Source organism: Hemicordylus capensis, chromosome 6 (genome assembly GCF_027244095.1).
Source record: "Hemicordylus capensis ecotype Gifberg chromosome 6, rHemCap1.1.pri, whole genome shotgun sequence".
Taxonomy (NCBI): Eukaryota; Metazoa; Chordata; class Lepidosauria; order Squamata; family Cordylidae; genus Hemicordylus; species Hemicordylus capensis.
The window spans coordinates 144569543-144584131 of NC_069662.1; the positions used below are offsets into that span (position 1 = coordinate 144569543).

Here is a 14589-nt window from a genome sequence, read left to right on the forward strand (position 1 = left end):
CCCTTCCTGTTAACTTCAGTGGTGGCCTTCATAGCTGCTACTCAGAGATCAGAATGTCAGGACTAGAAAGCCATCCTCCTTTGGAAGTTGAGTATGCATTGTGAGGAATCATTTACATATGAGGTTTGTACTAGATAGACTGTAGAATACAATCTCCCCTCTTTACACTTCAAGGTCATAAGAACAGCCCTGCTGGATCAGGCCCAAGGCCTATCTAGTCCAGCATCCTGTTTCCCACTGTGGCCCACCAGATGCCTCTGTGAAGCCCACAGGCAAGAGGTTTATGCGGCTTCTCTCATGCTGCAAATGGTATTTAGAGGCATCTTGGAGGCATCTATAACCACCAGACTAGTAGCCTTTGATAGACCTGTCCTATCAAGTCTAAGTCACACACTGATTTTCAAACCGGTAACATCACCATAAACCAATAATTGGTCTTTACTATATGAGTCCTTCCAGACCACCCAGAGATGAAAATTTGGGGTGGTATACAAATTTGAGAAACAAGCAAGCAAACAAACTGTGTGATGTTGAAAGCTTCTGTCTAAGTTCAAAGTTCAAACTTACTGATTGTACATACGCTTCTGTAGGCTTTTGTGCTCTTTTCTATCAGGATCTTTTTTTGTGGTCACACAGTGACCAGAGACCTTGTGCAAGTTTTACTGCGCCACCTGCTGGCCTTTGCTTGTATTCTGAGAAGAACCAGCTGTCACCACACAAGTAGTATTGAGTAGGCAATGGGCTCTTCTCAGATTGCAATTGCTGGCCAGCAGGCAACACTATGAAAATCATGCAAAGTCTCTGATCAGTGTGTAGACAGAGAGTAAGCTCTTGATAGGATCTAACAGCCTATCAGGATCATATGTACGTAAAGTCATTAAAAGAGCACTTTTACCTTGTGCAATGTATTGTCATCTGGAAGGACCAGATGTCCTGGAGAACTCAGTTACTTTCTAGGATGTGGGAAACACCAGATCTCACTGCTGATATTTGGACTGAGTATACCCAGAGAACACCACATTGTACAAATGACAAGAAAATGTCATTTCATGATAAAAACGAGGTGCAGCTTTGATTTTTAGACTTATTCTGGATATCTACGTAGCCATCAATTTTAGCACAAAACAGGAAAATGGGGGCGGGCAGGGGGGAGATATTTCTAGGCAGGGGCATCCGCAGGACTTTTTTCTAGTGGTGGCCAAGCCTGCAGTCCTCTACCCAATTACTGGGAATAAATCTCATTAAATTCAATGCCCCCCTTGGATGCCCATGTTTTCATTAACACTTACTTTTTTGTGTGGTTGGCCTTATTGCCAGGGGGTGGGCACAGTTTGTGGGGATGGGCAAATCTGTGGACTAGCTAGATCCTGTCCATTAAAAGCACCCCTCTTCTAAAGCACCTCTAGAGGGAATGACATACAGAAGGTCCCCCTTATAGCCAAGCACGCCTTCCCCCTCATGTTCTTTCTGACAACCATGCCAATAGCAATTCTTATGGGGGAAACGGACAAGGAGTTTCTAATGGCGGCCTCCAGCTCTGGAATCCATTTCCACTGGAAATGCATCAGAGTCCAAGTCTAGCCCTGATTGGAGCCAGATGTCAGAAGCATCTCTCTGCTCAGCCCTCTTTATTAACTGCACATTTAACCATCCCTTGGCATTTAATTTATTGGGAGGTATAGGCCATGCTGAGCCTGTGGCCTGCATGTTTCCTGTTTAGAACCAGGTGTCGGCTGGTGCTGTCTTAACCAAGTATGGCAGAGCCGGAGTCATTCGGGCTGCATCTAAATTTGGAATTCCAGCAGGGAAAGTCACACCGGAGTATCAAAGCATTGTTTCCTGTCTTTTGAATCCTCGCGACAACAAAACGAAACCAAACCCTCAAGCCCCACTAAAATGGAACTGGGAATGATTGTGAGCCCATTTAGGGAGTTGATCTCATTTACAGACCTGGAATTGCTAAATGCTTTTGAAAAGACACACTTTGGTCCAGCCTTGTTTAGTGTGCCTGGGATCTCCCACTGTGTGTGAGGAGCTCCCATCTGTGTATGAAGCTCTCTTGTGTGTCACAACTGGCCTATTAATTTGAATGGAGGGAAGCAGCTTCATTCATGGAGCTCCCCTGAGCTTGTGAAGTTGTCCTTTCTCTAAAATGAATGAGACAGCCACAGGCACTGCTGCTGCTCCTGAATACAAGGCACCACATTTGGTACCACCATTATAACTACAGTTTAAACAATGCAATCCACTCTGTAATCCAATGCATATTTACTTAGGAGTAAGCATCACTGAACACAGTAGGACTAGCTTCCAAATAAATATGCACAGGATTGGGCTGTCAATAAATGTCACATTTCCATAAATTGTCATGAGTGCCAACATTTGCATTTTCTCAGTGCTGATTTTTTTAAAAAAAATTATAATTTATATTTAATTTCATGTATATACTAGTATAAAAATCCCAAGGAGGTGTACAGAATTAAAACACAATTAAACAGAATTAAAGCATAATATAATATAAAATATTTAAAGTTAAAAAAATCATAATAGATAAAAAACACATTAAAATTTAAGAGTTTAGTCCCAGTTGAAGAATTTTGATCTTTATTGGGGCTGCAAAGTACACCAAATTATGAGCAGCTGCTTTCTATATGAAATAACTGAAGAATACTATGAGGCGCTTCACATGATTGCTGTGAAGCACCTCAGTGTGGTCTGCAGGGCGAGTGGGCTTAGCCGTGACGGAGCTGGCAGCCGTGTGGATGGCCGATTCAGCTGCGCAGCTAAGAGTGGCTGCTCATCTGCGGACTTAGCCTGCTCTCCCTGCAGACAAGCAGCCGCTCGTAGCTGGGCAGCTGGATTGGCCGCCCACACAGCTGCCAGCTCCGTCACGGAGCCGGCGGGGGCTGAGGGGATCGAAGGCCACATGACCCCTGGAAGGGTTCCAGGATGCCCCACTCGAGTGCATGGGGACTTGAACTGGCAACGTCTGGCTTGGTAGTCAAGTCATTCCCTGCTGTGACATAATTTGGAGTGCAAATGCCAGATGTAGCACAACCAGCTAGGCCAACAGTTTTGCACTGGCACCATATCCTTCTGCAAGCGGTTCATCGCTCTGGATGTCAGCCAGTGTGTTTCACATTAATGCTCCCATCCTAAACATGGAACTGAGCCCATGGGGAACGGTGCTTTACATATAAAGAAAAGGACTCTGAATGGTTTCCATTAATCAAAAGATCTCAACAGTGTTGGGAAAGACCTCTGCTTAAAAGCAATGGACCTTTGCTGAGTTACCCCTGCTAACTGAGCAAAGAGGCGCCTTTCAAAAGTGGCAATTCTCTTCTGTTTAGCAGGGGGAAAGTGACTGGCCCTGTCTCAGTGATCTGACTCAGCAGATAATGCACATTTATATGTAATGTTCCCAGGCTCCTTCAAATACACCAGTGACTTAAAAGGATTTGTCACTGTCCATCGAAAGGATGCCCACTCATTCCACCCAGTGCTGGCAATGGCTTAAGAATGGTTACTTGAAGAAAGAAACAGAGGGTTTAATACTGGCTGCACAAGAACAGGCACTAAGAACAAATGCAATAAGAGCAAAAGTCGAAAAATCCACAACAAACAGCAAGTGTCGCCTTTGTAAAGAAGCAGATGAAACAGTGGACCACCTCATCAGCTGTTGTAAAATGATCACACAGACTGACTACAAACAAAGGCATGACAAGGTAGCAGGGATGATACACTGGAACATCTGCAAAAAATACAAGCTACCTGTAGCCAAAAATTGGTGGGACCATAAAATTGAAAAAGTTGTCGAAAATGAAGATGTAAAAATATTATGGGACTTCCGACTACAAACAGACAAACATCTGCCACACAATACACCAGATATAACTGTAGTCGAGAAGAAAGAAAAAGAAGTCAAAATAATCGACATAGCAATACCAGGGGATAGCAGAATAGAAGAAAAAGAAATAGAAAAAATCACCAAATACAAAGATCTACAAATGGAAATTGAAAGGCTGTGGCAGAAAAAGACCCAAATAATCCCAGTGGTCATTGGCGCCCTGGGTGCAGTTCCAAAAGACCTTGAAGAGCACCTCAACACCATAGGGGCCACAGAAATCACCATCAGCCAATTACAAAAAGCAGCTTTACTGGGAACAGCCTATATTCTGCGATGATATCTATAACAGCAGCAACAACATTGACAATAAAATTCTGGCATCCCAGGTCCTTGGGAAGGACTCGATGTCTGGATAAAACAAACCAGTCAATAACACCTGTCTGACTGTGTAAAAAAATAATATAATAATAATAATAATCCCCGCACCTTCCCCACTGAAAGCCTCACTGAAAGGCATTTTTATCTGCCAGAAGTGATGAGTCGGTTAGCAGGAGTCTGTCAGTCTACTTACATTTGATAAATGAACAATTAGCAACTTGCCAGATGTAAATAAAACCAGGCAACTGCTCCTGCAAGTTTGCAAAGCAGCTAGGGCTTATTTTGTGAACTTTGTTGTTTCTTTTACATTATAATATGGACTTCACCCAGACTTCAAAGGGCTCAATGCAAAGGAATTGAGGGATGAGGGAGAGCCCCAGGTTCTGCCAATAATAATGGGGAAAACAGCATCCCGTTTGGGACAAGAGATTTTTGCCTCCGATATGGGACTTCCCATATAATACGGGGCTGTTACATAGGAACATAGGAAGCTGCCATATACCGAGTCAGACCATAGGTGCATCTAGCTCAATATTGTCTACACAGACTGGCAGTGACGTCTCCAATTTGCAGGCAGGAATCTCTCTCAGTTGGAAAAACAGACTTGGGAAGAACTAACCTTGGGTTTGAGCGATAGAACCTCTTTTTGAGGTCCCAGAAAGAAACCTTCAAGGAAACGGGATGGAACGGGTGCCCTCATACGAGGGAACTGGAACGTTCCCCTTCTCATAATCAGGTTATTAAACCTGTATGTCATTTATGCAATGCTCTTGCATAGAAATAGGGAGGGAAGACGCGACCAAGAGGTTCACTTGGATGAGACAATAAATCTCTTCTAGAAAAGTGTGTATGATTATGTGCAAAAAGACAAGAGTATCTCTTCTAAACAGCAATGGGACAAATTATGGAAATTGATGTTGGACGTAATCCCCGCGCCCCCCCCCCATTTACCTGATGTGCCTTGTAATTCCCCATCCCTGAGTTACAGTACTGCCTGCATATACTTTATAACCCTGTGGATTTCCAAATCCTTGTGTGTAAATCTTTGTAGATATATGATGTACAAACAACCACTTTGTATATAATTGTGCTTTGGCAACATACTGTATGCTTTGGTTGTTTGTTGGTTCCCAGAGTGGCTCCATCCCCTCAGGGAAATATCTTCCAGTGCTTACACTTCTAGTCTCCCATTCATATGCAACCAGGGTGAACCCTGCTTAGCTGAGGGGACAAGTCATGCTTGCTACCACAAGACCAGCTCTCCTCTGTTGGGAATGCTAACTGGATACCCACAATGCACCTGAAGAATGGAGGCATTTGGGTGGGGTGGTGCTGGTGGATAGTATCTGCCAGTAACCAGATCCAACTCTTCCATGCAGAACCTGGGCAAGCATTGTGATGAGCCATGCTGGGGCACAGGGGCCCTAGCCATTGTCCAAGGATAACACGTGTTGATGCCCGGCCTGAAAGAAGCATTGAAAAGTGGATGTGCAAGTGATTTTCTACTGTTCTGGAGCATGAACCGGATGGCCAGGATCACTGCCACTGGGGTTTCCCCTGATGTTGCTCTCGAAAGTTCACCAATAGGAAACAGAAATGAATGCAAGTTCTGAAAACGTCTTTGCAGTTGAGGGGACTTGACTTTGTCTCCTCCACTTGACTCCGCATGTGAGGAGATGCCTGCCTTGCCCATTTGCACGTTACACCGAAAGCACAAACAGCAGAACTGCAAGGAGGCACGTCCTGTAACGTGTTAAGCGGCGCTGAGAAATGAGCCTTTTGTTATTGCTCTGCTGAAGCCGGCAAGTACACCTCTGGAAAATCCCTTCAGTCTCTTCCTGGTTAGACACACCTTGGAAATTATAGGCTTTCAGCTGCGAGCGTAATTGTGTACATGAAATTAATGTTCATTATCTTTTATAACATGTTCCCCGTAGCCCCTGGCCATTTCTCTTCTCGCTTCCCATCTCTGCTTGCTGTGTCAAGAAAGAAACCCGCCCCCAAAGAACGGCCGGTGACAAGCTTTCTTACTGCCAGTGCACGTGACTTGTTACAGCAGGTTCTCCAGCCTCCCTGGCAGTCTGGATCTTGTTACACTACACTGCATTTGTCACTTGGGATTGAATGACAGCATTGTAAGAGATGTTCCGAAGAGAAAAGAGAGCGAGATCCCTAGATGCTTCCTCTTGTCTCCCAGTCTGCAAGAGTGATGCTTTGACATCGCAAATCCTTCTGCACTATAGTGGGGAGGAAACAGAATCCCTCTCTGAAATTAAAAAGAAAGAGTGTGCATACTCGGAAGGAATCAAAGGAGTGCCTATCAAACGGACTATTCCTCCTCCTCCATCATCAGCTTCTGCTGTCTCTGTAATCCCCCAACACTGGAATGGCCTTGAAATTTTGCGGACCTTTCATGAGATTTTCGGTATCGTCCTCCAGCTTTTGAAGTGCAGGTTGCTGGCATCTTATTACTGACAAAGATCAAAACCCCGAGATTAAGATGGTCTGGGGGTCTGCTCATCTCCCAGACTTGTGGCCTAGGCGGGCTGTTATCTGAGTCCAGAACAGTGCTTGCGTGTTGCTTTCCCAGGCCTCAGTTCTGCTGGCTGAGTTTATCTTGCCGTACTCCTCCCCACCAAACACACGTACGCATTGGTTATTTGGTGGCTTCTTTCACAGGCTTCAATTATCTCTGGGAAATGTAGGGTGAAACTTGACTTCGCTTAGAAAACTGTGGTTTGATCCTAGAAACTTATTTTGGCTGCAAAAAAAAAAAAAAAGGAAAGAAAGAAAAAGTGATGCAACCCATTGCTAAGTGTGTTTTTCAGAGAGTTTCCAAGTGGCATCCAACAGCAGTTTCCAACATAGAGTGCGCGTGCGTGCGCGCGCGCACACACACACACAGCTGAACCACAGTGGGAGTGCAGAGGGACATTTGAGTGTGCTGCCTCTGCTTGTGATATCTATTGTTTTGGAGAGGCAACAGTAGTGGAGTTAGACCAGGAAGACACAGACTCTCATCCCTACTCAGTCACAAAGTGCACTTTGGCCTGGTTCAAACCATCCAGTGAGTCTGTGGGCATCTTCCTCCCCTTCATCTAACCCCCACCCCCCGCTTGTATACCCAGCTAAATAGGAACATAGGAACATGCCATATATTGAGTGAGACCATTGGTCCACCTAGCTCAGTATTGTCTACCCAGACTGGCAGTGGCTTCTCCGAGGTTGCAGGCAGGAGTCTCTCTCAGCCCTATCTTGGAGATGCCAGGGAAGGGGTTTCAAATCCAAGCTCTGGGAAGAGTATCTGCATGCTTGGATATCTTCTTCATAACTAGGATATCTTCCCAGAGCAGCCACATCCATCCCCTGAGGAGAATATCTTACAGTGCTCACACATGTCTCCCATTCAAATGCAACCAGGGTGGACCCTTCTTTGCAAAGGGGACAAGTTATGCTTGCTACCACAAGACCAACTCTCCTGACAATGCAAAAGCTTACTACTACTACTACTACTACTACTACTACTACTATTATTATTATTATTATTAGCAGGAACATCCTGCTCCTCAACAAAAGTTCTTAAAGCAGTTTACACAGAAAAATAATTAATAAATAAGATGGCCCCTTGTCCCCAAAGGGCTCACAATCTAAAAGGAAATATAAGGTAGACACCAGCAACCACCACTGGAAGGATGTAAGGATGTGCCCAGAACTGGTTTCATGCACGCCCAGGAGGGTGTGTGTGTGTGCGGGGGGGGGGTTCTTTAAGGGGCAGGAGAGGCACTGCCTACCCGCCAGCCCACCCTGCTGCTTCCTCCCCACCAGCGCTCACACAAAAAGTGGGCACATGGGGCTGCAGCATACCTCCCTGCAGCCCTGGTCAGCATCACCACATAAATGGCCGATAGGTCTGTGCACGACACACACATGCGTTGGCCATTTGCATGGCAAAGCTGACCAGGGCTGCAGGAAGGCATGCTGCAGCCCAGCGCGCCCACTTTTTGTGAGAGTGCTGGTGGGGGGAAAGCGGTGGGGTAGGGGCTGGCAGTGGCAGGTATGCAGTGCCTCCCCTGCCTCTTAAAGAAACTCCTGCCCTCCAAACTGGCTTGAACACCAGCTGACGGAACCAGTTTGGCGCTTCTAGAATGGAATGCCAAATGGTTCCGTGCACATTCCTAGAGGGATGCTGTGCTGGGGCTGGATAAGGTCAGTTGCTCTCCGCTTGCTAAACATAAGAGAACTGCCACTTTAAGAAGTGCCCCTTTGCTCAATCAGCAGGGATACGTTTGTTCAGGACCCATAACAAATACAAGTGATCTGGACATTGCTTCCTGCAATGTCCAGATTGGGAAACTGGTGTAAGTGATCCCAACAAACTAGGATATCAAGCAGGGCCGGCCCTACTGTGAAGCAGGGTGATGTGGGTTGTTTCAGGTGGCAGATTGTGGGTGAGTTCTCAGGGGTGGCACGGCAGCTCACCCAACAGCCTGCCCAAGGGTGCCCTGCAGGAAGGTGAAATGGCAGCATATTGCTTTTTCTCTTCACTTCCTAATAGGATGGGAAAGGAAGGGGAGAGATTTGAAAGATGAAAGGAACTGGGAGTGTGATTTAACCGGGAGGGGGGAGGAAGAGGAGGGAAGAGGGGGTGTTTTCTAGTGCTCTGCTTCAGGTCGTAATATCTCCTGGGACAGCAGTAATATCAGAGATCCTGTTTTGTTTGAATCACTGGTTCACAGGGGCGACTGCTTCATGAGGTAAGAGGAGCCAATTGCCTCAGGTGGCAGATTATCGAGATTACAGATGGCAGGTTACAGCGGCACCAGCAGGGCGTTTTTCACACAGGGCTTTTAGCTTGCATCTCCTCTGGAAAGGAAGGTGTGCGTTCACATATCGGCCAGATTTACCCCACAATCCCTGCAAGCGATCGGGGAGCACTTCACACACAACTTGGGTTTTTCATTGCACATTAAAGTGTAGCCTGGTTTATATCTGGGGTTAAAAAAAAAATCCCTTTTTTTGCATTGTTTTTTGGGGGGGCAACTTGAAACTCGCAGTAAAGCCTTGCGGTAAAGCCTTCTGTGTGAAAAACATCCAGGACAGGGAAATACACCACCATCACCACCACTGCCACTGCCACAGCTCTTTGAGACCTACTTGATCATTGGAAGCATTGCAAGGAGCACCTCTCCTCACACGCCTTGCAAAGCATGCAAGAAGCACAAGGAGAGCTGAGGGGGCTGCTGGCAACCTTCCCTCCTCCCTCTCCTGTGCACCACTCCCAGGTTGGTTCTGAAAGGCGCCTGACCCCCAGTTCATGGGCCACAGCAATGTTTTGTGCCTCGCCTCAGGTGTCACTGTGGCTTAACAAATCAGGAGGCTTTAGAGAGAGCTGGACACAAGAGCAGAGAAGGAAGGAGGAGGGGGAGGCCTGGGCCAGTCCAAGAACCTCTGATTTGTTGGGTTGTCTGAACTAGGTCCCGATCTCCTGCCGCTCTGAGCTCACAGGGCTATTGTGAGAGTGAAAGAGCAGAGAGGCTGTGCACGTCACCCTGAGCTCCTTGGAGGAGAGGCGGGATTTAAGAAGAAAAGCAAATCAACAGATTGACAGACTGATGCTCATTTCAATATTGCATAATGCACCATCCATTATGTGCTTGCATAGAGTTGGTGTGGTATGCATTTGCAATGGCCTATGGCTAGAACAATAAATCTAAATATAAACTATTCTGCCTGGAAGCCCTGGCAGCTTGGCTAAAAGGGTCAACCGAGAATATTTTTCATGATTCCCTGATCTTTGAACAACAGGCATGTGACAGGGGATATCTGGTCAAGACCAGCCATGCAGATGAATCTTTGGGGAATCTCAGACTTTGCACTGCCCAGACCAGGGCCGGCACGTCCATTAAGGCGAACTAGGCAGTTGCCTAGAGCGCCAAAATGGAGGGGGCGCTGGCGCCAAAAAGTCCCCCCGCCGGGACAAAGCCTCCTTCCCACGCTCCGAAATGCTCGTTGCCCCTTCAGCGGCGCACGCCCTCCCCCATACCCCTGGGCCCTCTGCACGTGCTCAGAGGCACCCCTTCGCCCCGAAGGAGCCTTGCCCTCGGGATCTGGATCCGGGCACAAGAAGAGGCTGGCTGGGCCTCCCGTCCCGTCAGCCCAGCGCTGGGCGGGGGTGTGTCCTGTCGGGCGGGACGGGGAGGGCGCCACCTCTCCGCCTTGAAAAGCCCCTCCCAGTCCCTGGCCCCGCCGCTGCCAGAGCAGCTGCCGCGCGATGAAGCCGGGCCCGAGGAGCAAGGGGGTGCGCGGAGGCGGCGGCGGCAGGAGACGCCTGGGACAGCCCCGCCAAGAGCGCCCCGCGGCGCAGTGAGCGGCAAGCCGAGGTGAGCGGGCTGGGAGGAGGCTGCTTGGCGAGAAGAGGGCGCGCCGGGGGAGCCCCATCGCGGAGCCCCCGGCCCACCGTGGTCCGCTCCCGGTCCAGGAGGCGGATCCGCCGCCGCGCGCTCTAAACTTCTTGGCATTGGGGAGTCGTTCCGACTTCCCAGCGTGTGCAGAGGGCCTTCCCCGGCTCGGCTCGGCTCGGCTCGGCTCAGCTCCACTGCAGGCAGGCAGCCCTGCGCAGATAATAATAATTTTTAATTATTTTTAAAGCAGATAATAACCAAGCACTTCTGATATGAGAGCTGTGTTGCACTAGAAAAGCTTTAAAGAAAAATTAATAATATGGTACTAAAATCAGTCCACTTGGATATAATTCATGACCTTTATTTAGTGTTTGATAGTCATTGATTGATGACTCTCTCCCTCACTTCCTATCATCTATCTATCTCTTTCCTTCCTTCCTTCTCTCTCTCTCTCACTCGCTCTCCCTTACTCCTTCACTTCTTGTCTAGCTATCTGTCTATGTGTCTATCTCTTTCCTTCCCCCTTCCTTCCTTCCTTCCTTTCTCTCTCTCTCTCCCTCACTCTCCCTCACTCCTTCTCTCTCTTTCCTTCCCTCTTCTCTGCCTTTCTTTTTCTCTCTCTCTCTCCCTCACTTCCTATCTATCTATCTATCTATCTATCTATCTATCTATCTATCTATCTATCTATCTATCTCTTTCCTTCCTTCCCTCTTTCCTTCCTTCTCTCTCTCTCTCAAGCACTCGCTCTCCCTTACTTGTCGTCTATTTATCTGTCTATGTATCTATCTCTTTCCTTCCCCCTTCCTTCCTTCCTTCCTGGCTATAAATGTTTGCTTTAAGTGAAATGCAATTTGATGTTTCTTTACCTGACTTGGCTGCTGGCTTGTTGGAACACTGAGAAGGGGGTACAGAGGCTTATTGGAAAGTTGGTAGCCCTGGTGTGGTTTCTTGTGCTATCAAGTTGGTTTTGACTCCTGGCAACCACAGAACCCTGTGGTTTTCTTTGGTAGAATACAGGAGCGGTTTACCATTGCCTCCTTCCACGTAGTAAGAAATGTTGCCTTTCAGCATCTTCCTATATCACTGCTGCCCGATATAGGTGTTTCCATTCGAACCAGCAACCTTTTGCTCCCTAGGCAAGTTACTTCCCTGCTGTGCCATTAGGTGTGGCTTGTATTCCTTGTCAATCTAGGAGTAGGCAGTTGTGGGTGTGTGTGTAGGATCTTGATTATGGAAGTTGGCTGAGTGTCAGGATGGGACAGGTGTCTTGTGTGTGTGCTGCAGTAGTATTTAGGAACATAGGAAGCTGCCATATACTGAGTCACACCATTGGTCCATCTAGCTCAGTATTGTCTACCCAGTCTGGCAGCGGCTTCTCCAAGGTTGCAGGCAGGAGTCTCTTGCAGCCCTATCTTGGAGATGCTGCCATGGAGGGAACTTGGGACCTAGATGCTCTTCCCAGAGTGGCTCCATCTCCTGAGGGGAATATCTTCCAATGCTCACACTTCTAGTCTCCCATTCAAATGCAAACCAGGGTGGACCCTGCTTAGCTAAGGGGACCAGTCATGCTTGCTACCACAAGACCAGCTCTCCTCCTCCACAACATAGGAGTATATACTGCATGTTGGCATCTGATGTAGGAATCTGCTTATAGTGGGCAAACATGTGTTATGTATGCACAGTATGTTGGGGGTGTGGCGGGGGGGGGGGCGCCAGAAGGTGATCTCGCCTAGGGCGCAAAAAACCCTAGCACCGGCCCTGGCCCAGACTCACCAGATCGCAAGCCTTTGGGCTTTTCCCATCAGATCATGTCAAATTTCATTTTCAAGAGCATGTCCCAGAGGCCCAAACCAAAATCTTTATGTGTGCACTTTAAATATATGCAATTAACATAACTACACCATGTGTTAAGCTTCCCAAAGATAGAAACAAAAGTGACTTAGAGAGGTTTGAGAGAGGCCTAATTCTTGTGTGCCACGGAGGAAAAGACAAAGGCAAGCTGTGTCCAGAGAGACAAGGGGAAAGGAGAAGCCAAATCAGAAGCTACCCAGCTCCAACAACCACAGAGACGGTCTCTGAAGGGTTGCCAGTGAAGTCGAGTGAGGAATTTGCCGGGGAGTTCTCCTGAAATACAGCCACAGGCCTTGCCACGGCAGCAAACGCAACGCCCCATCTTGGCACCAGGAACCCCGCCACACTTACTTTTGGAGTGGCCACAGTTACTGATTTTATTGCAGGAGTCAGAGAGATGAAAGGGCCCAGCAGAAAGAGCAGCACCATAAATGCAGTGTTGACTTTATAATTATCAGTTTCCCCAGCAGTAAAAATGCTTTGTAGATTAAAAAAAAAACACTTTTTGCTTGTAGTCAAGAACGCACACATGATGCTGCATATTGTAACCAAAGCACAGAAGAGGTTTCATAAACTATCTACAGACTGTACTCACATCTGCAGAATTTCCATACACCTTCAAACTTTGGACTCTGAGTTGATGATCTAGGCATTCAGCAGGATCACATGATGCAGCTCTTCCTGGACAGCACCAGCCTACACAGTGTGTGTGTGTTGGGGGTGTCTCCTGTATGAATTCTGCCTTCGGGCTTACCAGAAGCATGTGGCTGAGCACTATGAGAAACAGAGTGTTGGCCTAGATCTGGTCTGATCCTTATGTTCTCCTTACGTTATGTTCCCCTTATGATCCTTATGTTATGTTCCCCTTATGTTCTTAATGTTTCCACCCATGAAAAAGAATGCCTTGCCCATAAAAAACTAGCATGTTTGTGAGAAAGGTCGCTAGACTAGTCTTCTCACTGAGGTGTTAGTTTTCTATATGCAAGGATCTTTTTCATAGGGGAATAAAAATGCACACCCCTGCCTGCACCCTGAAGTGGTACAATCCAGGAAAAACTGTATCATGTGATTCTGCTGCACATGTAAGTTGGCTCTTAAGTCCAAAGGTCAGTTCCCTCTTAATATTTGTTACTTGGGAAAGCTAAACCTTAAGTTCTCCTTTCCCTTAAACTCTAAGATGGTACCCAGCAACCAGCAGCATTGGCTATGAGAGAGGTACAAGCATTCGATCACATCAGGGAGATGGACAGAGTTTTAACAGAGAAAGAAACAGCAATAGCCAAACAGTAGCAAAAGTTGGATTCCAGATGATCGACTCCACATGTATTTTCCTGCGACTGTAGAAAATCCTTAGTAAGTATTTTCACTTGCAGTCAATGCACTATTGTTACAAAAAGTCACCTTTACTGTACTCTTCATTTTATTCACACAGTTTGAGTAGTTAAAGCACAATGTATTATTTGTATTATTAGATGTATTATTACATTATTAGATGTATTAATACATTATTAAATTAATGTATTATTTCCCATTTTCCAGAAAGCGTTTAAAAGCTTCACAGTTCATCTTTAGAAATGATCGGAACAGCCTATTTTAAAGAATCCAGAATAAAAATCAAGAGCAAACAAAAAGTTGTGAGAAACTTCCTGTACACATGCTTTCAAAGGATAAAACTCCACCCATTCCCCACGATTTATTCCTATTCACAAGTAAGCACAGCAGTGTGGGAGCTACTACTCCAGGATCCAATCCCATGGTCTGCAAGTGAATTATGCAACCATGTGGGTGGGTCTTTCTCACATGATCAACACTCTCCTTTCCAGCTAGGGATGTGTTTTCCACACCATCTTTCATGAGATGATTTGTATCACCCTCTAGCTCTGAAGTACCAGTTGCTGGAATCTTGTTACTGAAGGAGATCAAACCCTCTAGATTAACATGATGTGGGGGTCGTTTGGACTTCAGGTTCCTGTCCCGGATGTGCGAAGTGATTCAAGTGCAGAACAAAACTTTTGTGTTACCTTCTCAGTTCTAAATTCACCTGACTGCTCATGTGCAGGAGACCTTTCACCACCCACATTCTGAAGAAGGGAGAAGGTGGTTGAAGCATGC

The 14589-nt window shown here is 46.8% G+C and overlaps 1 long non-coding RNA gene across 1 annotated transcript in view; it reads left to right on the forward strand.

Annotated features, from left to right (window-relative positions):
* Positions 1-14107, forward strand: part of LOC128332167 (uncharacterized) — a 40721-nt gene extending 26614 nt beyond the window's left edge. Inside the window, exons 2-3 of the long non-coding RNA XR_008310592.1 lie at positions 13655-13830; positions 14017-14107. This is a non-coding gene — a long non-coding RNA (uncharacterized LOC128332167). The remainder of the gene's footprint in view (positions 1-13654; positions 13831-14016) is intronic.
* The last annotated feature ends 482 nt before the right edge of the window (positions 14108-14589 follow it).